Below are 25810 nucleotides of genomic sequence, written 5' to 3' on the forward strand. Positions count from 1 at the left end.
TTAACGACACCGAGCGGACTCACGTTCACGTTTGAAAGCAGCGCTGATTCCAGAAACATCAGCACAAAGTGCGATCATTAATCTGAGCCAGCATGACGAACAAGGGAAGCGAGCGGCAGCGGAAAGCGGGGGCGGAGCGGAGATGGTGGAATTTTGGGGTAAGGGTCTACGTAGGGGGCGGGCGTATCACGTGAATGGACCCATCTGATTGGCCGCACATCAGAAGGGCTACATTTGATTGGTCAAATAATACTTCCGCGTAAAAAACAGAGCTGGTTTACAAAAAGTTGATGTATGACACGGATGCAAATGTTTGAACCAAACATTTATCGCCGTTTGTGAAGTGCTTTGCGATGGGCCTATCGCACGTCCTGTTATCGCGATGACGATAATTTTTCTATATATTGTGCAGCCCTATTAAACACCAACTACATCTAATTTTTTAAAGCAAAAAACTGAACCCCTAGCTGGCTGAGAACCAAACCGGTTTCCATATAGCCTTCCTTCCAACAAGACTGAGACAGACTGTTTTGTGATGATTTCACTGCAGACATTATGCAGTTTTACTAAAATGGGCGACGGTGGCACAGGAGTTAAGTGCTTGCCCTGTAATCGAAAGGTTGCGGGTTCGAGCCCCGCTCAGTCTGTCGCTGTCTTCTTGGGCAAGACACTTAACCCACGTTGCCTGCTGGTGGTGGTCGGAGGGACCGGTGGTGCCAGTGCTCGGCAGCCTCGTCTCTGTCAATGCGCACCAGGGCAGCTGTGGCTACATCGTAGCTCATCCCCACCAGTGCATGAATGTGTGTGTGAATGACTGACTGTGTTGTAAAGTGCCTTGGGGAGTTCCAGGACTCTAGAAGGTGCTATATCAAATACAAATACAGGCCAAATATGCACATAAATATTTTCCAGCAACACTCCATACAGTATATATATATATATATATATATATATATATATATATATATATATATATATATATATATATATACAGGTTGAGTGCTAAATTAAACAGTTTAACATACTTAAATCACTGAAACATGTCTTGTGGTTAAAGCTAACTGAGTTCATGCTGCAACAACTTTTTTGTTTCTCCACAGGAATCAAGCTGGTGTTCTTAGATGGTGTTGCCTTAAGAGCTCTGTTGTAAGGGGCTCTGAGGAACAAACGGCAACAAATATTCCAGCTGTTGGCTTTCCGTTTGCAGATTTATATGTGATCACTCACTGAGGAGCGTAAAGTTCAGAGCAGGGTCAGTAGGTCAACAAGTAGTTACCACTAACATTTAGACACACTAACAACAAGCCATGCAGACAACGTAACTACAGAACATTGAGGCGTCTGGTTTGTGTTGCTGAGGTAGAGCAGAAGCATTAATAGCACTGTTGTCACCAAATCAGAAGACGTGCAACCCCAGATATCTCTGATTTAACAACACACACATGTTTACAGAGCTAAATAATTCAGGTGAGGACAGCAGCTCTGTATTGGTTGCAAAGTCAGAAACAAACAGCCATAAACACGATAAAAAAGGATAAAGAAAGATGGAGGAGGAGTGACAGCTCAGTGCATTCCTCAGCATCCATCCCTTCTGCAGCCATCGCTTCCACCAATCTCTATAAACATTATGCAAATGTCTGTGCTCCCGTGCAGCGAGCTATAATGTGATGTTGGCTGTAACAGAAAGCAGTAATCGTGTTTAAGGAGTATGGGTGGAGAAATCAAACAAGGGTATTTATTATCCGGCGATCCCTAATCCGATAAGCAGTCATCACTTTACTCTGCAGCGTTGCATTCAAAAACGAGGAGGAAGGAAATCTTCCTGCTGCAAAGCAGAGGGAGGCTCTTTCTCTCCCTCTCTTTCTTTCTTTCTCGTGTGTGAACCCAGACAAATCTGGATTTAGCTCCGTTATTGTGTCTGTCTAGTTGTGGGTAATTAAATGTAGCTGATAATTTGATTTTTTTTTTGTCTTCTGTCTTTTTGTTCTCTTCTCAGCGCCTCTGTGGTAGATTACACTGGTGTGTGTGTGTGTGTGTGTGTGTGTGTGTGTGTGTGTGTGTGTGTGTGTGTGTGAGAGAGAGAGAGAGAGAGATCAGACTTGGGATGCCATAAATGACAACGCGTTTCCACTACATGTCTTCCAATTTGAAGGGTAAACAAAGGGAAGTGTTGAATAGCCGCTTTACCAGCGAAGAGTCTGAGTCAGAGACAAAGATGGTCTCAGCAAAGACACAAATAACAGATCGAGCAAAAAAAACATCGTCTGATTTGTCCTCCGTTGGATTTGAAGAACTTTACTGCTACGTTTTTTAGCTAATTTTACAACTTTCATTAGAAGTTGCAACATTTTGGGATAATCCACAGCTGCGTAGTAAATGGTTTTGTAGCTACAGCAGCTACGTGTTGAGTATTTTCTCTCCACACCGCTGCAGACACACACTTCCTAATAAACAACCAGTGGAGCAGAGAGTGTGATCAGCAAGCAATGAAAGAAGGGAGAGAAGAAGTGGGACACGGACAGGAAGCAATCCATCAAATGTCCTCCCCTTACCCCCTCTTGTCCTGCTTTTCTTTCTTTATTAAACTTCCTCCCCGTTGACCTTTGACCTTGATGTTCCAAGCTCTCTCCATGCCCCTGAAGCTTCACTTATGGCACTTTTTAGACTCAACTCAACTTTATTTATAAAGCATATTTACACAAATTGCATTGACCAAAACGCTGCATCATGAAAACAATGGTGACATTTTGCAATAAGGGTCCCTTTCTTAACATTACTTAGTGCTTATTAAGCCTTAATTAACTATTAAATTATTAACAATGCTTAACCATATTATGTAATGCATTACTAAGCAACCCCCCACCCCTAGATCCCAGCCCTTTGTCCTAACCTTAAGGACGCTTAATAGCAAAAATGGTGAGGATAATAAAGGGACCCTATGTTTACTAATGCTTAATAATGCATTAGGTTACATTAATAAAGGGACCTTTGTTATAAAGTGTTATCAAAACAATAGATATTTATATAGTACAGAAACAGTACAAGCCACAAATTAAGAAGGACTAAAAGAACAAAATTAACTTGAGATAGATGCCGGTGAATATAAATGACCTCAAACTTAACCAGTGAGGTAGCCCCTCGTAAGGAGAAAGAGTTTCCAAAATTTAGGAGCCACCACAGCAAAGCTTGATTTCTGCACACCAACTTCATCTTTGGGATCACAAGAACGTTATCAGTCCCAGACTGAAGTGATTAGGGGTGGGAATTGAAAATTGGTTGTTGTTGAAAACCGGCTTCCACTGTTTCAATTCCTAGGAATTGTTGGCCCTTTTTGCTAATGATTCCTTTATCATTTCCAGTCGGCATGAATGACGCCACCATGCATGTTGCATAGCTTACGTACGCCACTTTGTGTAGCTTACACATTTACTCAGCAGGAAACATGACGTCTAAGCTGCACAAATGCTCGAAAGTTTGGTTGTACTTAACTGGAAAGGATGAAAAAAGGGCAACTTGCAAATATTGCTAAGTAGATATTTCATCAAAGGAGGAAAACACTACGGTTGTGCAAAAGTAAATCTTAGTGAATGTCCAGTTTTTGACCTGCTTTGGACTAATGAATTGCAAAGTGCCAGCAATGATGATGTTTGCAAGTCCTCTCCTGTTAATACTGCAGGTAACTACTCAACTAGCACTGCCTATCATGTTAGCGTAATGTGCCTCATATACACACCTCCACATTAGCAGACTCAGTGACTAAAGCTAGCAACACCACACCATACAAGAAGACGACTGCCTTCACAGGGAGTATAAAAGAGAACATTTGGAAAGATCTTTCCAACGAATACAGGTAAAACTGATTATATATCATTAATAAACTGACAGTTACAATACAGCAGACCATGTGTTTTTGCCACCTATTGAACTGTTTGGGAATTGATAAAAATTTTGATAGACAGAATCGACAACAGTAATGATATTGATAAAAACGTATCAATTCCCACGGCTAGAAGTCATCTGGGTGGAGCAAGGCATTCAAATAAGGTGGACCCTGGCCTGGTTTTATTTGTGCCATTTCAAATGGTTTTTTATCATTCGTCACATTATTTTTATTTTTGATAGTGCTGTGAACTGTTCTCTTATTCTATTGTTTTTAGTAGTAAATGTTATCCTTGATTATTTATGCTATGTTTTTATGTATTTTACCTGATTTTCATGCTTTCATTGTGTTTTGTTGATTTGTTCAAGCTCTCAGGCTTGATCTTGTTCAGGCTCTTTTATGTACAGCACTTTGGTTAGCTGCCATGCGATTTTGAAATGGTGCTTTATAAATAAATTGGTATGGTATGGTATGGTATGGTATGGTATGGTATGGTTCAATTGTCAGTAAAAGGATTTTATAAGCTTTCAAACGTACAGATGGCCCAAATGCCGTAGTGATTTGTCTTCTTTTTAGCTGATATTCCCAATGACTGGCAAAGAAGAACCCTGCCAAGATGGCACCGAATGTGTTTCCTTTGTAGGTAAACATTAAGAGGTAGGTTAGGGTTTGAACACAATCGTTCATTATGCCATGGACATTAAAGAACAAACAGTTGAACAGAGTAGAAATTCTGCTTCAGACCTGCGGACAAACGTTAAGTTGACCAGTGACAATGATTGGCTGTGAAATTCACTCCATTGGCGTGCAGAAAGAGCTTGACCTCATTCCCATCAAACATCTTTTTGCCAAAGGAATTGTGACACAAAGCCAGACCTTATCGCCAATGGTAAACAGACGTTATCGCCCAGAAGCAGTGAACTCAACCGCACTAATTCTTCTCTGGCTAAATCCTCGTGCACAGAGTCCAAGCTTGTGATGCACACGGCTGGTAAAGCAGCAGGTTAACGGACATTATTTCAAGTTATGTGTCCCACAATAACAAACAGCTATAATGTTGTGTTATGCCAGTTAAATGTACATGAATGCCAACACCAAACCCTACACGGACAACAACCCCTAAAGTTTTCATGCCTGCGGTGTTCCAAAAGCTGTTATCCATCCATCTCCATGCATCTGTCCTCCTAATCCCTCTCTCCACATCCTGTCAGCAGTCTGGCAGAGAGAGGAAGACAAACAAGGAGAAAGAGAGAAACAGAAAATGAGGAGACTCCTGGCTGGCACAAAGGCTGTTTGGCCGGATCGAGGAGGATGTGGAGAGCCCTCTCATCTCCAAATCTCTCCCTTTTCTCTGGGCTTTCGCCGCTCCCCCTTCACCTCTTTTCATTAGTCTGCATGACCGTGAATGTTATTACATTACACTAAATCAACCGATGTGTCAGAGGAGGTGAGTGCTTGCCTGGTAACCGGAGGGTAGCTGACTCGCGCACCACTCTGTCTCTTGCAGCCGTTGTGTCCTTGGGCAAGCCTGCTGTTGGTGGTCGGAGGAACTGGTAGTGGCTGTGTCTGATAGCCTTGTTTCTCTCAATGTGCCTCAGGGCAACTATGGCTACAATGACCGCCAGTGTGTGAATAGGTACATGACTACTGTGCTGCAATGTGCTTTTGGGGGGGGTTGTAGGACTCCAAAAACGAAAACCCTGTACACACGTAGCTGGGTATCCCACAAAGCAAAAATATTTTCTATGGTTTCGTCTGTCAGCTACAAGCAAGTAAAGATAAACACAACCAAAAACGATTCTTTCAAAAACTCAAGTTGATGGCATTTGCCCGTGGACGTAAATAACCAGGATTTTCAGTTTTGCAACATCACTTGCCTGCAACAAAATGGTGCACGAGTTATTTTATTGAACGACAGACAATCCCACATGCACAGGTGTGAATGTGCACGCACATTTGGTCTTGCCTTCCTGTCAGCTTTTTACAACAAATGAAAAAAATGTGTTTATGTATTGAAGTTACTTTGTAGAACATGAAAAATTCAGGAATTTTGCAGCCAAGTCAAATCGTACTATTCTGATCTCACATGTACAGTGAGGAATTTGTCGAGTTCAGTGTTTCTAGTATGTTACTAAACAAGTATTTAAAAAAAAAAACTATCTGATTGATGCTTCTAGTTTGTGATTTTTCAACTGGGAGGTTGAGAAACCAAAAATAGTCTCAGAGGGTCCCGAAGGAAAATGTTGAGGTGTAATTGTAACCCAGATTTACCAACCTGCCTACAACTGAAGAGGCTGTGGCGGCATGGAGGTAAAGATCAGCACGGTAATCTGACCACAGCATTTAAATTACAGCGGTGTGTGTTTTTGCAACATACCTTAATAACCTTTGGAGCATTTTTGACTTGACAACGTGATAAAGTCATACGCTGTCAAAGGGAACCGTGTGGTCATTCTCAAGGTTGAATGAATGGATTAGAAAAAGTGCACGGTCCACGCAGCTTTTCCATTTATGTTCACCAATGCCCATTTCTTTGACTTGGAACCAGGATGTCCCATATATGAAGCTAACAACTCAAAGTTTTCAATTTCTTGGTATATTATTTTAAACTACATTGTATCATAATCAAGTTTTACCCCAAAACAAAAATGAAACACAGTAAAACTGACTTTATTAATAAAATTTAAAACAAGCTCATGCAAAAAAGAAAAAAATCTGGCATTGTATTAAACTTGATCCTTTAGAGTCTATCTTTCTCTACAACACAGCCATCCAATTATTCTACCCATTATCTCTCTATTCTAATCGTTCATCCAGCCATCCCTGGTGCATTGTAATCTACGGTAATCTGATGGATTAACCTCACTGCTTTGGCTCATCAGATGATGGTTGTGGTTCAGCAGCAGTAACCAAGGCTGTTCAGTTTAGTTCGTTTTCAGGGTTTATTCAAGTGCGCATGTGCACATTGTATCGTAAAAGACAACTGGGTAGAGTGTGATGGAATAAATAAAGTTAAAAGTATTTCTACTTCAAATTAAGAAAGAAAATAATATGATATTAGAAAATAAACCCTTTCGAACACTTAAAAGCAGGAAACAAAATCACCATGAGCAAACTAAATAGCAAAAATAAATATACTACGTTCCAAAAAACACTGCCCTCAAAATCGAGCTCAGAGAACGACCAGCTGTACGTGTGAAGGTTGAAATGACATATTTAGCTCAGGATTTGCCTGGCAGCGGATCAACAGCAACAATGTGCACACACTTAAGAGAATGACTGCATAAAGTATTTTAATTTTGGAGATGGAGCGTTAATCCAGGTGCTACAGCAAACACCTTGGTGTAACAAAGAAAGTGTGACTGACGCTCTCAGGTACTAAAATCTTGTCAAAGTCTTACAAGCACAAAAAGATGGCGTTAGAACATATAAAAGAGCCAAGTTGTCACAGGAATGCATGAAATATGCTTGTTATGATGGCAAACCATGCCAACGTATTCAATTCAGTTAATTTATAAAGCACCACATTACAATAAAAGTCCCAAGGCACTTTACAAAGTTAACATTCCAACCTACAGTACTTATCAGTGCATTGAGTTCAGTTCATGCCAATTACTTAAATGTTTCCTATATAAGGAAACCCAGAATGCAACAGGTCACTGACTTGTGTGAGTCTCCCCATACTAAACAAGCATGTAGCGACAGTGGAGAAGAAAACTCCCCTTCAACAGGATGAAACCTCCACCAGAACCTGGATCAGTGTGAGCAGCCATTTGCCTCCACTGACTGGGTACGAAGTTTCAGATTTGAAGATTGAAGCAATCACCATAGTACTCACAGGAAAACTATCCTATTGAATCATCACCAAAAATAAATAAAAACTTCCAAAAGCAAATAAATATTTATGGGTGGTTCTCGTTTCGGAAGCTCTGGCCATCTGCGTTTCATTGTGACTGGAAAAATCAGACTTTTGGGAACTTCTTTTTTGCTTTTAATATTTTGTGTGTGTTGCCCTCCTCCAGCAATCATCCACAGACTGACGGATCACACAAGCAGAAGGATGGAGGGATGCTCTACGCTGCACACGATCTGAGAGATTCCTGCTCTGTCACAGAGACGTTATTTAATTAAAAACATCCAGGACAGCAGCAATAGGACAGAAAATCTTAGTGGTGCTGAAACAACAAACCAGTCCATTTGTGTTGCCTGGATTCACTGTAAAATTGCAAATAGCTAGAGTGCGTAGCATTATTGGGGTTAAGTTATTTTAATTTCGTTTTAGCGGCGCCCTCTGCATCACACTCTGACAACGTTCATAAATCCTCTGGAGTGTTTATTTTACCTTCAAAAAGTAGGGTTAGAAGCAGCTTCAGTGGCATTTACAAGGACTTGTTTCTCGTCCATAGTCAGCTCATTTCTATTCTCTCCCATCTCCCTCCATCACCCTTTCATCTCTAGTTTTTGTCCTCTCTATTTGTCTTCCATCACTTGTCTCTGCAACTCATCCTTCCCTTTCTGCGCCCCCTCTCTTTGTGTTGATCCTTTCTCCTATTGTTCCCCCATATGACTCCAACATCAGGCAGCCTGCCAAGTCACTGTACACTTCAATTAGAGGGGAAACCATCACACACACACACACACACACACACACACACACACACACACACACACACACACACACACACACACGGTCTTTCAGGTGAACACTTTGTATGCTTCCCAGAGAAAAGCCTGCACACACCTGTGAGTGCATTTGTGTGTGTGTGTGTGTGTGTGTGTGTGTGTGTGTGTGTGTGCGTGCGTGCGTGCATGTGTGTGTGCATGTGTATGTGTGTGTTCATGGCTGGCAGTTGGAGCGTGTCCTAGATTGTGACTTTGATATCAGTCTTGGTAATCTAAGTCATTCTCTCTGCTCTATACAGATACAATAGAAGCAAACACACACATTCACACACGTGCACAACAGATGGCTGAATAACACCAGGTCTTTGTCCTTCCCCATTCTGCCACTATCAACTTGTATATATTACCTCCAAAGTTATCTGCCTGTGTCTGCTCATCCGTTTGTCCATCATAATGTCTATCACAATGGACAAACTAACATGTGCACAGAAAATGAAAAGCTTATCGTCTTGCAGAAGGAAAAGCTTAAAGATTATTCTCTAAACAAGATAATCTACAACCTCATCATGTGCTTGACCAGGGCATAGTATGATAATGTGGCGGGAAACAAATTTTAAAGAAACAATGTGTAGTTATTTTTTCCACATATACCTGAAAATATCCATCAAACTGTTGTTGAAAAGGAATAAAATTATGTCCAAATGGTGTTGAAAAACACTGGAGGCTTTGTACCATCTAACCATAAAAATCGGTTTAAAGTAAATAGGGAGCTTCTTAGGGGCACACCATATTAGACGCCATGGGGTTATGAACGCCATGTTTGCCTCTGGCTGGCCCCGGGTTCTGCACCTGTTGATGACATCACACTAGATGATTGGCTGGACAAACGACTTAGGGAAGTTACGTTACGGCCTTCAACAATATTTAGGTAGTAAGAAACATGAATTTAATAATAAAACTGCTAAACTCTTTCCAAAACATATTTGAAAGAACAGAATCGAAAAAAGAGATCCAATGTATTTTGGCCAAGCAGTATTATGGCAGTATGATGACGCCACCAGAAGGCGCAGGACCCCGATCAGATCCGGAAAGTACAGCATCAAAAAATTACAATCTGCATTTAATTTTCTCGATGGAACTAAATGAAGGACCATCAAAGTCTGAGCAGTCACGCCGAGGTCGCATGCTTTCTGCTCCACGGTTAACGATATTTACCACAAAGTAAAGGTATGGTGTAAAACTACCCTGAAAGTAAACACAACAATCATGTTGTGGTGGACCGGGATGCAAAAGTTACCTGTTGAATTTAGGTCCGCCCTCTAGTGGATGGAAGCTCTTCCTACAGGCTGCTTTCATAAAACTAAACAAGACATAACTCATTAGCACTTCCTGCATATTAATTCACATTAAAACCTACCACTTAAAATCACTGTGAATTTTAAATTAGCTTTCACAGCATAGTTAGTCTAAATAATTAAATTAGTAAATACTCCAAGAATTGTGTAAATATTGGCACCCCTGCGCTCGTCAACATTAACGTACAAGGATCTAACGAATGAAAATAAAGCATTTAGACGTTTCAAATCCCGGACAAGCCCCATGCAAAACATCAACAATTCATCAATGCTGGAATATCAATGTTAGCAATTTCATTATCACAACAGCCTCAGTTCTAGGGGTGTAATTCACTAGTTTGATAACGGTGCAATATTGCAACAATAGTGAATTGTGATTTGATGTTTGTCGTATCTCAAATTAAGTTTGTCAGTATCTCAAATTAAGTCTCAATACCATTTTGATTAATTTAGGAGCCACCAATCGATATGAAAGGATAACACAAGTGATTAAAAGCAAAAGTGCATTTGATTAATAGTTATTTTATCAATTTTGCATTTTGGATTGATGACCATATAATCAATTAAATTCCTACACTGAATACATACATAAAGCATACAGTATAATGTGAACATTGTAATGGCATGACATGCTGTTTATTGCATTGCATTATGCAATAATATCACAACTGGTTACATGAATGTGAAATTGAATGCAAACCTGTTTATTTTCCAATCAAAGTAGTTAAAGTAGCAGGGTTTGACCAGCTATATTGTCAAAGTAACAATAATACATACAGGAATGTATAAAAACACAGAAGCCCTAAAAATGTGTTTTGCTTTATCCTTTATGACTTTCACAAACCGGATAAAGGGCATATAAGCAAGCCAGTATGCAAGCTGTGAAAAGCATGTGGGCAAGAGGGAGTATGCATGGAGTTGAGGGTCATCGTCCCTGATTGCAGGGGCCACTCGAGACATTAGATGATCTTGCTGCAATCCCATCATTCACAAGTGGTCAAATCAAAAATCAGGGAGCTTCTTGAGAGTAGGCAATCAATATCATAAACATCAGCAAGGACAATGCTCTTAGCCTCTGTTACACACTCCGTCTCTCACTGTCAACCTTCTTGTGTTCCATTTCATTACGTCTCCTTAACCCCAGGCAGCTTTCAGGGTCTGCGCCCGTCTCCCTCGGCTTCATTAACATATGGGTGCTGAGTCGTACCGTCACGTCCTTGTGCCTGGATGGCAAACGGGCTTTGATTTGAATTAAAGTAAATACAGAGATATCAAGGTTGGGACAATGACTATGAAAAAAGGAAAAAGAAGTGACTATGACCAATAAAGAACTGGTTGTGTTATAGTTGTGTTATAGTTGGCAAGCCAGGGGATGACCAACAGAACCATCCCATTGCGCCCACCACGCTCTCTCGCCAACCGTTTTTATGTTGTCCGTGCTCGACTGTGTGCAGACTGTGAGGTACCACAAATAATTTCAAGTTTCACCACTAAACCGACAGAAAATCCATTAAATTGGCTGTATAACCGAATGTGTTCTGGCAAGCCCATCTATCACACTCAAGACAGTATTCATTTGAACTTTTTACACATTTTTATTTTTTATGAAAATTCTGTAGTGACTCAAAAAGGGTAAGAGAGAAAAAGAGCCAACCACAAACATTTGGATTGTTATGAAAGTAAAAGATTTTAGTGAATATTCGGGTTTTCTAATAAATCGTTCTAATGTAGTTTGTCTTTAATTCTACCACTTAGCTGTAAAAACAACAAAGAAAGTTGAGAAGTTGAAACATTTCATGGTTCACTGAAATTTAGCCAGATTTATTTACGAGTACAATAATCAACAAAATTCATTTTTCTGTAAAAATCATGGACTGCTTTATTTATACCATCAAATACCAGAATTGATTGTATACCACGAAATCAAGCTTTGAAATGAAATAAAAAATCTGGGTATAAAATGTAAAATCTTGGCATGAAAACTAACGTAAAAGAAAGAAACTGACTGTCAAATATGTCCAGAAGAGGTTTTTGCTGACTCTGCTTTATCCAAACATAGTGAAAATGTAAAGCTTGGTAAATGGCCTGTATTTGATATAGCATCTTCTAGAGTCCTAGAACCCATCAAGGCGCTTTACAACCAACACATTCTCACACCCAAGGCGTCAAAATATGACGATTTGGGACGCCCCAGCACGTCAGGAGACGACGATCAGGGACAAACAGCTGACGCAGTGTCCCAGAGCATCGGTATCTGACGCCGGTGGTGAGAGGGACATTAGAACTACTTGTGAACTACTTAACCTTCCCCTCACCCAATCCTAACCTTAAGGTCACAGTTTATGGACCTTAAGGTTAGGATTGGGGTGAGGGGAAGGTTAAATAGTCGAATAATGTCCGTGTGACCGCGCGCGTCAAACAGTGATGCCAGCAGAGCCACGTGATCCAGCGTTTCTCTGATCGTCGTCTCCTGATGCGCCGGGGCGTCCCAAATCGTCATATATTGAGGTTTGGTCACACTCGTCAAATTTTGATGCCTTGGGTGTGAGAAAGTATTGGAACAACACAATCAGTCACTCACCCATTCACGCCCTGGTGATGATCTGCTACGATGTAGCCACCGCTGCGCTGGGGAGCACTGAAGCAGGCGAGTCTGCCGTACTCAGGCGCCACCGGTCCCTCCGAAGACCACCAGCAGGCAAGGCGGGTTTAGTGTCTTGCTCAAGGACGCAATGAGAGCGACAGACTGGGCTCAAACCTGCAACTTTCCAATTACGGGGCGAGCACTAAACTCCTGTGCCACCATTGCCCCCCAAAGAATGGAGCCAAACTCGGTTAACATACACAATGAATACTGTTGTGGAGAAAAATGACTAATATTTGAGTAGAAATGAAACAACAGTTATAATGTGATTTAAATAAGGGAACTAAATGTTATCCAGTAGTTTAAATGGGTTTTATATGGAGGTATTCACAGATTTAAGGGCAGTAGTATCTACGTGATGCAAATGAGTATTAAATGCCATCAACTGAAAATAAATACTAGCCTGTCAGGCTATGCTAGTCTGGCCATGACCCATAGACACAAATCGGTCATCTACGATTTTTAGCCTGACTCTGCATGCAATTGGATAGGACCAATAAAAACAACAAACAACACGACATATTCCTTGCTTTGGAAATCAACTAGTGAGTCGTACACTGACAAAAAAAGAAGGTAATGCAACTTTTTTCCAGGTAAAAATGGCTTCAAGGGAAACTTGACTTGCTTTTAGCACCCCCTAGTGTACGTTCTATTTCACTGTTGTGAAAACTAAACTGAAACTCTCCTCCTCACCGTGCACTCGTGTTTTTAACACCCTAATCTAACAGCAGAAATGTCTCCTCAGCCTTTATTAGTGCCTACAGGCGCGGTTCATCGCTAAATCAAACAAATCAGCTGTGTTCACGATCTAAAACATTCAGAAAACTCCCGATGTTGACTATTGTGACTGGACTTACTATTTTTTTTAGCTTCATCATATAAATGTTTTTGTTTTATCTGCGTTTCCACCAGGATAAACAAGTTCTAGTAAATTAGTTATAGTTGGTCTGAAGTTCTGAAGTGTAAACATGGATTGTCACAAAGCGTGACTTTCTTCAGGGCAGCGTTCCAACGGGTTATCCTGCTCACAGGGGCTGGAAGAGGCTGAGAGACTTTTCATTAACCCTATAAAGAATTATTGAATCACATAATGGCTCAAGAAACTTATTTAAATATATGACAACGTTGCCTAGTATGCCTTTAAGGAGCTCTATCTGCTTGTGTCTCAAAGAAAAGCCCAAGTATGAATCGTCCAAAGCTGATCCAAAAGCCGTTTCATACAAGTTTGATTCCTGAGCCGACGCCATTTTGTAGTTTTTCTCCATCGCAGCTCTGAAGCTAAACCCACCCAATTTCTCTTTCTACAATCAAGGCCCTGTGATTAGACAGAACTAAAATTGTTAGAGGCAACGGTAGACCTGCTTCAACGGAGCGTGGCTAGACCGACCTGCAGCTGGTTTTTACGCCATCAACAAGTCTTAAAAAGCAATTGATTCCATTCTCTACTAGATTCCTACCAACGCTGCTCTGATTTGTTTTCCTTCAACTTGCCTCTGACGCTAATTTCACCTCATTGGTTGATAACTGAATGGAATGATTTTAACACTGAGAATCTGACTGCTTCCAGAAAAAAGAGCCACAAATGGTGTTTTCCAGTGTCAGACACAGTTGACACACAGATTTTCCTCAACACAAGACATCAGAGAACACACATCATTGTCGTGACAGACCCCATTGAGTGTGAAGTGCACCATGTGTGACTGATAAGGCAACAGACGGACCATGTGTACGTATTAGTGATGAGAGTGAGAGTGTGTATTAATGGATGGACAGATGGGGCAGTCTAGAGGAACAGTTGATGAAGGCTTTACACCGCAGCTGCCCCTTTCTCTTCCTCTGCAGCAAACACACACACACAAATCTCTCCTGGCAACGTGAATGCGAGTGCGTTTGTGAGTGGAGAGCTGTTTGTGCGACAGCTGCCCTGGCATCAGGTGGGCTGATCCAACTCCACATGAAGAAAGCACAGCTGCTGTAGTATGTAAACGCACATTACTTCCTACACTAAACACAGCACACACTAATGAATGTGATCTCACAAGCCCACGTACTGCAGGGAGTGTCAGGCTCCCTTTAATCTAAGGATTCCTGACTCCCAATACACATATTTGCACATCTGCACACAAGCAAATTCTCTTCTGCAGAAATGTCGCACACACTCACACCAACTGTATCTGTTCCAGGATGAGCCCTTTAATTAGATGCACACACACACACACACACACACACACACGCACACTCACACGCACACTCACACGCACACACACACACAGCCTCTTTCCTTAGATGTTAAAGAGATTAACATAACAGAGACAAAGCGTGCACATATACAATACTTCCTGAGAGCTTAAATTAGACAAAAACACACATCAGTCAGAGCAGCATTTGTGATTGATGTTAAAGATAAACATAGGCCTACACACACACACACACACACACACACACACACACACACACACAAATGCACTCACATTCAAACACACTCTCTCACAAACACACACACTTGCATTCACACATAAACACCATCACTCACTCACATACAAACACACGCACACATGCACGCACGAACGCACGTGCACTCACATTGAAACACACACACACACACACACACACTTCTCTCAATAGTAACAGCGTACTAAAGACAAGTGTGCAGAGTGAACCCGACTACAAATCAAACACACAACCAACGTTCCAGTTGTTCTCCAGATGCTCGCCAGAGACAGAGACGCATGTCCACCCCCACCCCCACCCCTTCTCCTGTAGCTGTCCAGACACATGTGATGTGAAGAGGTTAGCCAGTTTGAATCGAACCACTGGCACCTGACGCTGGTCATCAGCACAGCAGCTGTCGGCCTCGCTGGCTGTTGCCGAACCTCCACATGTGTGTGTTTGTCTGGACTCGTGGCCTTACGTGCCCTGCTGTCGGAACACCATGACTCACCCCTTACATCATGATGTCCATCGGTGTTTTAGAGAACAGGACTTTTGGGGGGTTAAATATGGGTTTCCTTTTGTCTTGTTGCACACTTTCTTTTTTCTCCCGTTCACAATTTGATGGATTCACACTGCAGCCATATGTGAGTGACATCATGATGAGGAAAGCTCTTCTTGGAAGGCAGGAAGGCAGATGAACACACCGGGAAACTAAAAAGCTCTGAAATTTTAAGATTCCAATGAAGGCTCTCAACCCCTGTAGTGTGTCTTTACCCAATGTATTTGTCAAGAAGAACCAAACTGCATTGGGCCATTTGTGTGGGTGTTTTTAGGAATACATGATTAAATAAGTGGCTACATGGTTGAAAAATAAACTTTTTAAAAAGACCAACATGATTAAATGAGCTATAAACAGCAGTTTTGCAGATTAAATAGAGGAGACTTGTGAAAATAATTCATGAGCTCTTCTGTTTCAGGAATTTGCGAAAAAAAGTTATATTTTCAAAGAGCCATAAACCAATAATTTGACAGCCAGATGGTCAAAAAATGGCTATTTAATTTCTCTGATGCCTTCCACATCACTCTGCTCCAAAATGACAATGCCAACGTCAGACTCTTCCAGGGTTTAGTGTGAATGAAAGCCATTTCTCAGCTGATGGCTTTAGCTGTGATCCTTCCTCTCCTCTCCCGACGTACCCAAAAGCCTTCCCACTTATCAAAGATTCATTAGCTCACTAATATATCCATCTCGGTTCCCATGCACATCGCCCCTCCATTAATACTGAGCCATATTGTCCAGAGGGACCGCTGGGATAATGCCCTGCTCAAGGACACAGGGGGTAATGCTTATGAAGTGATAGCTCCCATGGGAATTGAACCCACAACCACAATGGCACATTAGCCACGGCTGCCTCTAATAAGTGATAAAACCTCCATCTTCCGCATCAATCCATCCTGATCGTGTGCTGTGCTGACTTTAATGACTTGGCTCTTATTTTTCCTTCTGCATCGACTTCATATTATTCTCCTTCTACACCAACAAGCTGCTGCTGAATTAAAATGCAGACAAGAATAAAGGAGGCATCTTAGCGTGTGAAAGGCACTTCAACTGTCAATCCACTGTGTGTAGTGTTGTGTTTATTGTGCACGTTTCTTTTTGGGACACATAATTAGGGATGGGTACCTTTGACATTTGAATCGATTCAGTACTAATTCCCGGTACCTAGGAATCGATACCGGTACTTAACGGTACCAATTTGAGATACTTTTGAGTGTTTAATATTTTTATTCTCTTTTATAATTAAATATATAATTTTCTCAATTTATAACCATATTTGATAAATATCACGATAAATAACATTCAACTGTTTGTATTTTAACATCGTCTTTGTAGTTTTATAAGCTGATAATTAAACTGAAGCAAACATCTTTACTGTGAACTAAATTTACTGTGTATCTTTATTCCTTTTGCCGTCCTTTTTCAATTGATTTTTCCTACTGGGAAGTTAGAATTTCCGAGGTGAAAGCAAACGCACCATTAGCTGATAACAATAGTGGCAATGGAAGCTAACATATCAAGCTAACATTATCTTAAACAGTTTATTTAGCTGCTGGAGCAGATTAAAACGATAATGCCTCACACTTAGATCGTTGTCGCTGGTTTCATCCTCACCCAATCATCCGTCGCATTTAGTAAAGTGAAGCCAAACTTTAGAGCGCGTTCATGTTCTTCTAGTCGGAAATTCGGAGTTCCGAGGAGAAAGCGAACGCACCATTAGCGGAACGGAAGCTATCGTATCAAGCTAACGTTATCTTAAACATTTTATTTACCTACCGGAGCAGATTAAGATGAGGATGTCTCACTTAGATCGTTGTCGCTGGTTTCATCATCACCCAGTTACCCATCACATTTAGTGAAGTGGACCCAAGCTTTAGCGTGCGTTCTTTCTACCGTGCTGCTCTGTTTACAACTGGCTCACAGGGACCGACGACATAATGCTCTTGCGCATGCGCAGCTGTCTAGGCAAGTTCTCGTTATGAAGGACGGGTACCGAAACGAGGCACCGTTTCAAATGACGTGAATCAGTGCTCATTTGGTACTATGGAATTCGGTGGGTACCTTAAAAAGTACCGAATTCGGTACCCATCGCTACACATAATACATGTCTACACATACTTTACTAAACCATCTGTTTCTGATGGGTCTAAATGGTCACAGTGGTCAGACTGATGTTTAGGTATACCCATTTAAATGTAACATTTTCTCGTTAAAGGAGCAATATGTAAGCAATCTACAGTGAAATAGTCTAGTGTCTCAATTGGAAGAAAGATTACACTGAAACAGGTTTTATTCTCAGCTGTCTGGAGGATGTCAGTTTTCCTCTTTTTGACAAAAATCAAAGAGGGATGTAGTTACTGGTTACACTCAGAGTTTGTGAGGCTGCCAAATCTGCAGCGAGCTAACCCCATTGGAAGTATTTGTAATTCAAAACACCAGCAGGCAAACAGTTCCAGAGTTGTTTAAAGAACCAAAGCCAGTAAACAGGAGCGACCCATAAGTTATTTCTGGTACCCATAAGAAGCCACGGCTGAAGCAGGCTAGAAGCTAACGTTGAATTAATGATGCCAATGGTGAAGTAGAAGCAAATATTCAGCTCTAAAAATATATCTAGCTACTTTTTCAATGACCAACAACTGGATATTACAGTGAGTCGTTCAGCACAAAAACAGCAAGATAGCTAACAACTCCACTTCCTCTAATGCCGGAGGCAAACTACCGTAACATTGCTAGTAAGTGCTCCCTACTGTAAAACACCCATGATAGCTAACACCTGCAAGCTAACACCAGATGTGATGATGTATTTATCTACTTATCAACCTGTTGTGCATGAGTCATCTTTGCTTGCCATCCAGAATCTACTAACTGGCAACATCCATGAAACTCACAGAACGGTAGAAAGACGGTGACGTTTTGTTTATAAAAATGGGCTGCATGCAGCAACCACACTTGACCCCAGGATATTAAACTTTAAGAGCACACATTTAATTTCTGATCCTGACGTCTCAATAGATATAGTGTCCATCACCCTACAAACAAATGTGCACTTTGTTTGCAGCAAACCGATCATCAGGAAAGCGCCACCGAGTAGAGGATGGAAGGAAACATTACCACACCTACTCAAATGGGGCAAGAGAGTCTGTTGGGTAGCAGATTTGCAGGTCACCACCCTACATCAGTTAAAAGGGATGGAGCTGAAGGTGACAAATGGTGCGAGGAAAAAGAGTAAAGAGGACCGTTATATAAAGCGCGCACGCGCACACACTCACACACACACACACACACACACACACACACACACATACACACACACACACACACACACACACACACACACACACACACACACACATTCTTCAATGCTATTGCTATCCATTGCAGCTAAAAACTTCATTTTTATCAAGTTGAAGATTGCGTTTCTGCTCGGGAGCATTCCCAGTGTGACAACACGTGTATGTTTCTGACAATCCAGTTTCTTATCATGAGAAACAAATTGAACATTATTCCACTAAGTTCAAGCTAATGGGATAAAAATGGAATTAAAGTGTTCAGGTGTCGAGCTCATCTCCACATTAGGAGTTAGCGTTGGAGGGAAAGAGAAACAATGATTCACACTCATTTACACACAAACGGAGAAACAGACAGCAGCTTGACGCAAAGATTATCAATCATCTTTCCCAGATTGGAATTTTTGCCATCCAACCAGCATGAGCAGCCGATGCACGGCTTCAATCATCGTCTGCCAGTTTAAATGCTAGCGCTAATTAGCATTCACATGCTAAATTACCTCCCATCCCATGTTTCCTGATTAGGCTTAATCATTCTGACAGCAAGTTTTACTGCTTCGCTTGCGGAGCCAATAGATCCATGGCCGTCTGAAACTAGGAAATGATCCAAGGAACTCTTCACCGCGGATACGATTCAAGGAAGTAAAGAGTGGATAACAGCATCCTGCTAAGAGTGCTGGTTAGACAAGTGACTCGTCACCATGGATGAAAAAAATTCAGTCCTGATTAATCACAAGCCTAACAATTTTTTCTGTAAGTGTTTTTGTAATATATGCTTACCTCTGATAACTAAGAAAACAAGAGTGTTGCACAAAATGTGTTTAACTGTGAAAAAAAGTCAATCTTTCACTAAAACGAGTGCAAACCTACGCCATTAAAAGGCAACAGTCAACTGTTAAAATGATGTCAGGATTATGAAAAAACTAACATCATCATCTAAAATAATGACCTGAAAAAAAACTTCTCTGAGCTAACTCTACAACACATTAAAGTTGAATTTTGTAGTTTAAAAACTGTAAAGTAACTTGAAAACATGCAGACATTTTATTATCCGACAATGTTCTATGGTGAAAAACAGGTCATTTCCTTTAAATCAGGGGTGTCAAACTCATTTTAGCTCAGGGGCCACATTGAGGGAAATCTAGTCCCAAGTGGGCCGGACCGGTAAATTAAAAACAACTTCAGATTGTTTTCTTTGTTTTAATACAATCAGTATAAAACAAAGCTGGAGCCTGAGGACAGTGTATCCAAAATAGTACAAGTACAACATCTGAAGTGTACTTGAAAATTTGAATAAAAAATAAATAAATAAAAAAAACATTCCTTAGTGATTCAAAGAGCTTACAGATCACATGGCTAGATCAGTTCCATGCAGCACTTAAAGTATATTTGACTCATTTTACTTTCCATATTTTAGCTTTCACCAGCACATCAATATCAGAAGTCACATCCTGAGTGGCGGACAACTTCAGGATGTGATTCAAGTTCTTGTGTGAGCCTTGAGCGCAGCTTTGTTTTATTTAAACTCATTACAGAGAAAACTTGCTCACAAAGATAAGTTTATTTTCACTCTACATTGTAAAGTATGAAAATAAAGTTTACACAACCATCCCGCGGGCCGGATTTAACCCATTTGCGGGCCGGATCCGGCCCGCGGGCTGTATGTTTGACACCCCTGCTCTAAATCCTCCACCAGGCCTCTACAGCAAATGAATCATCTAGGAAAGCCTAGAGTGTTGACCACTAGCTTTGCATTTCCACAGGAGGGAATTGTCAATCATCAAGAATGCACCCTAGACCCCAACGTGCACAACGGGGTGACGCAGATGCCTCAGTCAGCTAAGCAGACTGACCTAGCTTGAATGCTAACTCGACCTGCATAGAATAATTGTCAGTCTCTAAACTTCAGGGTAACTGTGGAAGAGGGGGGTGGGGAACAAAAAGGAAATCATCTTTTGTGTACTGGAGCTAAGCGATTACCGTAGCGTGGAAACTTGTGCTACATCAGACTATTGTTTTAGCGTGCTGTAGCATTAGCAGGGGTTTGCTAGCATCGCGAGTACCAGATTCGTGCTGATTTTTGGTGTTTCCCCGCTTGAACACTGCAGATTTGACTAAAATGGATAATTAGCAGCTCCTTCAGAACCCGATGAAGGCTGAAGAGATTATTCAGCAGTTAGAATCAGGTGCTATTTCTACGTGCATGCACAGTATGAGGCACGGCTCTCAGCTCCATCCTGAACATAGGTGGAACAGGGCGAAGCTATGGCTGTTCAAATCTCAAAATCTCATCATTCTCTCCTTGTTAACATCCTGCCACGGCCCCCAGCTTTAAGGAGTTATATTTACGGCTAAGAATGGAAAAAACAGACTGTATAGGTGTTTGCAAGTTTCTGATGAATGCAGTAGAGAGGTGCTGAGTTGTATAATCAGTCGTCACATCGCTTTTCCGTCTTGCTGAATGAAATTCCAATTAAGGGATTGGGAAGTTGTGAGCTGAGAGTGGTGCGAGGATAGAGGATGGGATAGCACACTTCAGAAAGTGAGGCTTTCATTTTGGAGCAGAAAAGAACATGTTGAGCATCTTGGAAAAGAGTGAATTAGATGATATTCAAGCGGGGAAGTCATGTGATGGGAGGAGCCGGGTGAGCGAACTTCTGGTCCCACTCAACAGCTCTGAAATGGTCTGAAGTCTAACCAGACACACTTGTCTTTCTGACTGAAGGTGGTGAAGTGCCAGTGTTGTGTCAATCAACCAGTTGGCACAGTTACCTCAGCAGCGCTGTACTCCAATCAGTCCTGTCACTCAGGCTATCATCCCAGATAGAAAGGAAAAGAAAAAGTAATTGGATTTGCCTCAAGAAGGGAAATGATGAAATGACATGAAACCATACCCCATTCGCCCACACACACACAGACACATTCACACACCTGTACGCCGCTGAGAGTAAATCTACCCCTCTCTCCATCTGCATTGCTTATCTCTCTTTTTGTGTTTCGGAAATCTGGAAATACTTCAGGCTGTTTCTTTTCATCTCGCCTGATGCAGCAGGAGCACCTTGTTCTCCCAGGTAGACAAAAGAGGAGATGAAATAAAGGGAACGGAAGGATTTCCAGGTTTAACGGAGATCTGAGGAGGATTTTTGGGACGTTTCTGGCAATCGGAGGAAAAAGGAGGTCTACTGTGAATTTACAGCAAGTAAAAAGCTCTGTACCCAACATCCACCGTGTCTGTTAACAAATGAACGTGCAGGAGTGCGACTTCTTGAAGAACATTTTAAAGTTTGACTTTGAAGTGCTGAGCATATAACAACAGTGGATGCTACTGGCAGGCTTTAAATGTTAGAAAGGAGCAACTTGTTCGGTGTTGTTAGCTAACATGTGCATGTCACTGGATTAACTATTAACACCCAAGTTTTCCAGTTCATAACTTACTCAAATACTTTGATTTATTTTGAAATAAATTGTAAAGCATACCGTCAACCTAACATAATGGTAATGTTGTTTCCACAGCACATAAGAAAAACTAAAGATGGTAAAAATAAATGTTCACTAAAGTCATTAAAAAGTCAAATAAAAAACTTTTAATATCCATCTCTCTCGACTTTTCCCTCCAAGAGTCACCACGGCGAATCATCGGCCTCCAACAGGAGGTAGAGCGGGTTGTCCAGTAATCGGAAGGTTGCAGGGTCGATCCCGACTCTGACCAGAGAATTCTGCTGTTGCATCCTTGGGCAAGACACTTGCCTTGTCTGCTGGTGGTGGTCGGCGGGACTGGTGACGCCAGTGCTCGGCAGCATCGCCTTTGTCAATGTGTCCCAGAGCAGCTGTGGCTACATTGTAGCTCATCCCCACAAGCGCTTCTATTCAGCTCCCTTGTTAACCTACGCTATTGGTCACATCAGCCACGAAGGACTATGAAGGCTCGCGCCGTGCAGCAATCGCTTTGGCGTGAGCCACAAATTCTGGCAGGATGTCAAACCAAAGCAGAAGGGGCAGGTAGGTAAATTTAACAAAATAAAGACATTTTTCGAAATAAAACACAGTGATTGATAAACGTGATCATTTTTGTGTATCTAAACAGACTAAAGAGATGAAAACAGTCGGCATGAGCAGAAGCGCTCGTTGAAAATTCTCACGCGAAGTGAACAGAGGCGGAGCGGGCAGCCCGCGAACTTCGTGAGCGATCTGCTTTGCAGCACTTTGAACCTGATGTGTTCCGGGCGTAAGAAGGCAAATACACAAATACAGGCCATTTGCCATTTTGTCTCACTCAGTGTGTTTACGTGTGCATCTAAGTCCATCTAGGTCGGTCTCAAGTATTAAACTGGCATTCTTTATCCAAGTTTACATGTACGTTAGAATACTGTTCCAGTCTGGTACAGTAGGAGGTGACATGTGCCCTTTGGTGTCGGCATACTTCAGGTTAGCTAACAGCAACACAAATAGTAAACAAACGCTGGTGGGAGTGAAGCAGATGAAGTTAAACAGGATATGAACAACAGCTGAAGGAACGGACAACAACGCTGCAACACAGCTTCTCTGGTGTCTGATGGTGTTACACGTGTTACCTTGTGTTATTGATATTTCCGCATCTCGTCACTTCCAGAAGTTACCGGTATCAGCTCGACTCAGCCGTTTCCATGTAGATGAAGCCAGTCTCCTATCACATTATCTGGGTGCTCCAGTAAGACTAACGCGTTTCCACACGTTTGAAAACCCGACATCAGTCTGTTTAGGGCAAACGTTCGGTTTTCTGATGTGGGTGTAAACACGCTGTTAGAGTTCCACAAGCATACAGTACAAGATATGCCGAGTCATGATTTACTGATCTAACTGATGTAAATAGGTGCTCATCTTCTGACACACACACACACACACACACACACACACACACACACACACACACACACACACGCACACCACAGCGAGAGAGGGGACAGACAAACCAAGAAACCAACACTTTTCCAATAGACTGCTTGGATTTAGGATCTACATTAGTGATTATGTATTCATAGATCAATCAATACACAGAGTCTAGCAGGCGAGACGTGTTCATGCAAGCAAACACACAGTTTGCAACAATCCTGTTGTACGAATCCTAATGAGTAACAGGGTGTGTGTGTGTGTGTGTGTGTGTGTGTGTGTGTGTGTGTGTGTGTGTGTAGACATCAATACACTGCAGCTTTACATTTCATTAGGCCAGGAGCACAGTTTAACTTCTAATGAGTAGCAATAAAGCCACACAGCCTGATGCTGCCGTTGGCTTCAGCATCATTTTCCATCCTTTCTCTTTTTCTGCTTTGTTTTGTCCAAATGAAGTTCAGAAAGTGTAATAGTTGTTATGAAGTCCAACTAAAAAACTCGATTTAACGCTAAACTGATCTCCTCCTCTGTCATAAGTAAAAAAATAAATAAATAAACAAAACTGATAAACAAAGAGAGTTAACAAGCCGGCTTTAGGTTGTTGATTTAGAGTTACTGTCATCCCATCTTGCCATTCATCTGCTCGAACACACGACTACATTTCACTGCAGCATCTGCATTGATTTGTGCGAGGACGCAGGCAGCCTCCACCTCCGTGTTAACCTTCCTCTTCTCCATCCCTGAGCACAGGAAGGTATGCCGGCAGAGAGGAAATGGGATTCCAATCAGCGGGATATCATCCAGGATCTGCTGACCCCCACACTCTCAACAGACACACAAATCATCTGTCTGCACACACAGCCTCAGACGTGGTCCAGGGGTCAGTCGCAAGGACTAGCGGGCTAGGTTTCAGTCGACTTGGCAAAACTCAAGTGACAGGAAGTTGTGTAGATGGGCATGTGTGCGTCTGCATGTATGCCGCATATTGCATCTTATTTTACCCGCTTTAAAAGCAGCTGACAGCAGCAATATTGGATTGCAAAAAGGTTATTCACAGACGCTTAAAGTGACGACAGGGTGCCCTCGGAAAAATAAGCTACATTTTATAGCATTTATTTTTAAATGAAAAGATTTTTGACTAATATTTAAAATTATATGTCCTTTAAAAAGTTTTATTATTTAACAGAGAGAAAACAGAGATCGTATTCTGCTGATGTCAAAATAATAAAACAGGCATTGGTTCTCCAAATGTTTTTTTTTTACTTCTTTAAGAAGTAAAGTCCCATATTCACACACACACATACACACACACACACACACACACACACACACACACACACACACACACACACACACACACACACACACACACACACACACACACACACACACACACACACACACACACACACACACTAGTGAAATTACATCTCCGCATTTGACCCATCCCCATGGGGAGCCGTGAGCTGCAGCAGTGGCTCAGACCCCTCAAAGCTGAGCATCAAGCAGGGGGGCACTGGGTCCCATTTTAAACCCAACCAGGTTTTTAACCCCAATCTCCCAGAGCATGCACTCCAACACTAGCCACTGAGAAGGTATAAAAAGAAACAAACAAACAAACAAACAAACAAAAAACAAAGTTATGTTTTATGTCAGAGAAAATCTAAGTAAAAGCTAAACGTCAATTATTTATATCCTCGGCCAAAATGTGTCCACGCGAGTGACCTGTTCAGCTAACTAGTATCAACGATGTCACTCACTACGTCCACCTTTCCTTTTCAGAGCGTTCACCATTTTCTTGTTTCACCAGCATGTCCTACCTGTTACCTATGAAAGGCTAAAGCTACATAAGCATTAGCAGTTAGCAGCGCATACGCGTGGCTTCATTCCAGATACGTGATTGGTCTAGCGTGGAGCAACATTTAATAAGATTGGCCAGCAAAGGGCTGCAGGGTGGTGTCACGTATGAAACTGGTCGAGTTTATAACTCAACAATTACTGAGATCAATGTTAAATCTCTAGCTTAAAGTGACAATGTGTAGTTTTTACCATTAATCTCTGGAAATATCCATTGAAATGTTGTAGTAAATGAATTAACTGATGAAAAATACTGGCAGTTTTGTAACATTTAACCATAAAAATCTGTTCTAAAATACATGTGAG

At 41.6% G+C, this 25810-nt stretch overlaps 1 protein-coding gene across 2 annotated transcripts in view; it reads right to left on the reverse strand.

The window, feature by feature from the left end:
• Positions 1-25810, reverse strand: part of plxna1a (plexin A1a) — a 294975-nt gene that overhangs the window by 237429 nt on the left and 31736 nt on the right. The gene's annotated exons all lie outside the window — the stretch shown is intronic.

The sequence above is a fragment of the Nothobranchius furzeri genome, chromosome 15 (genome assembly GCF_043380555.1).
Source record: "Nothobranchius furzeri strain GRZ-AD chromosome 15, NfurGRZ-RIMD1, whole genome shotgun sequence".
In the NCBI taxonomy this organism is placed as follows: Eukaryota; Metazoa; Chordata; class Actinopteri; order Cyprinodontiformes; family Nothobranchiidae; genus Nothobranchius; species Nothobranchius furzeri.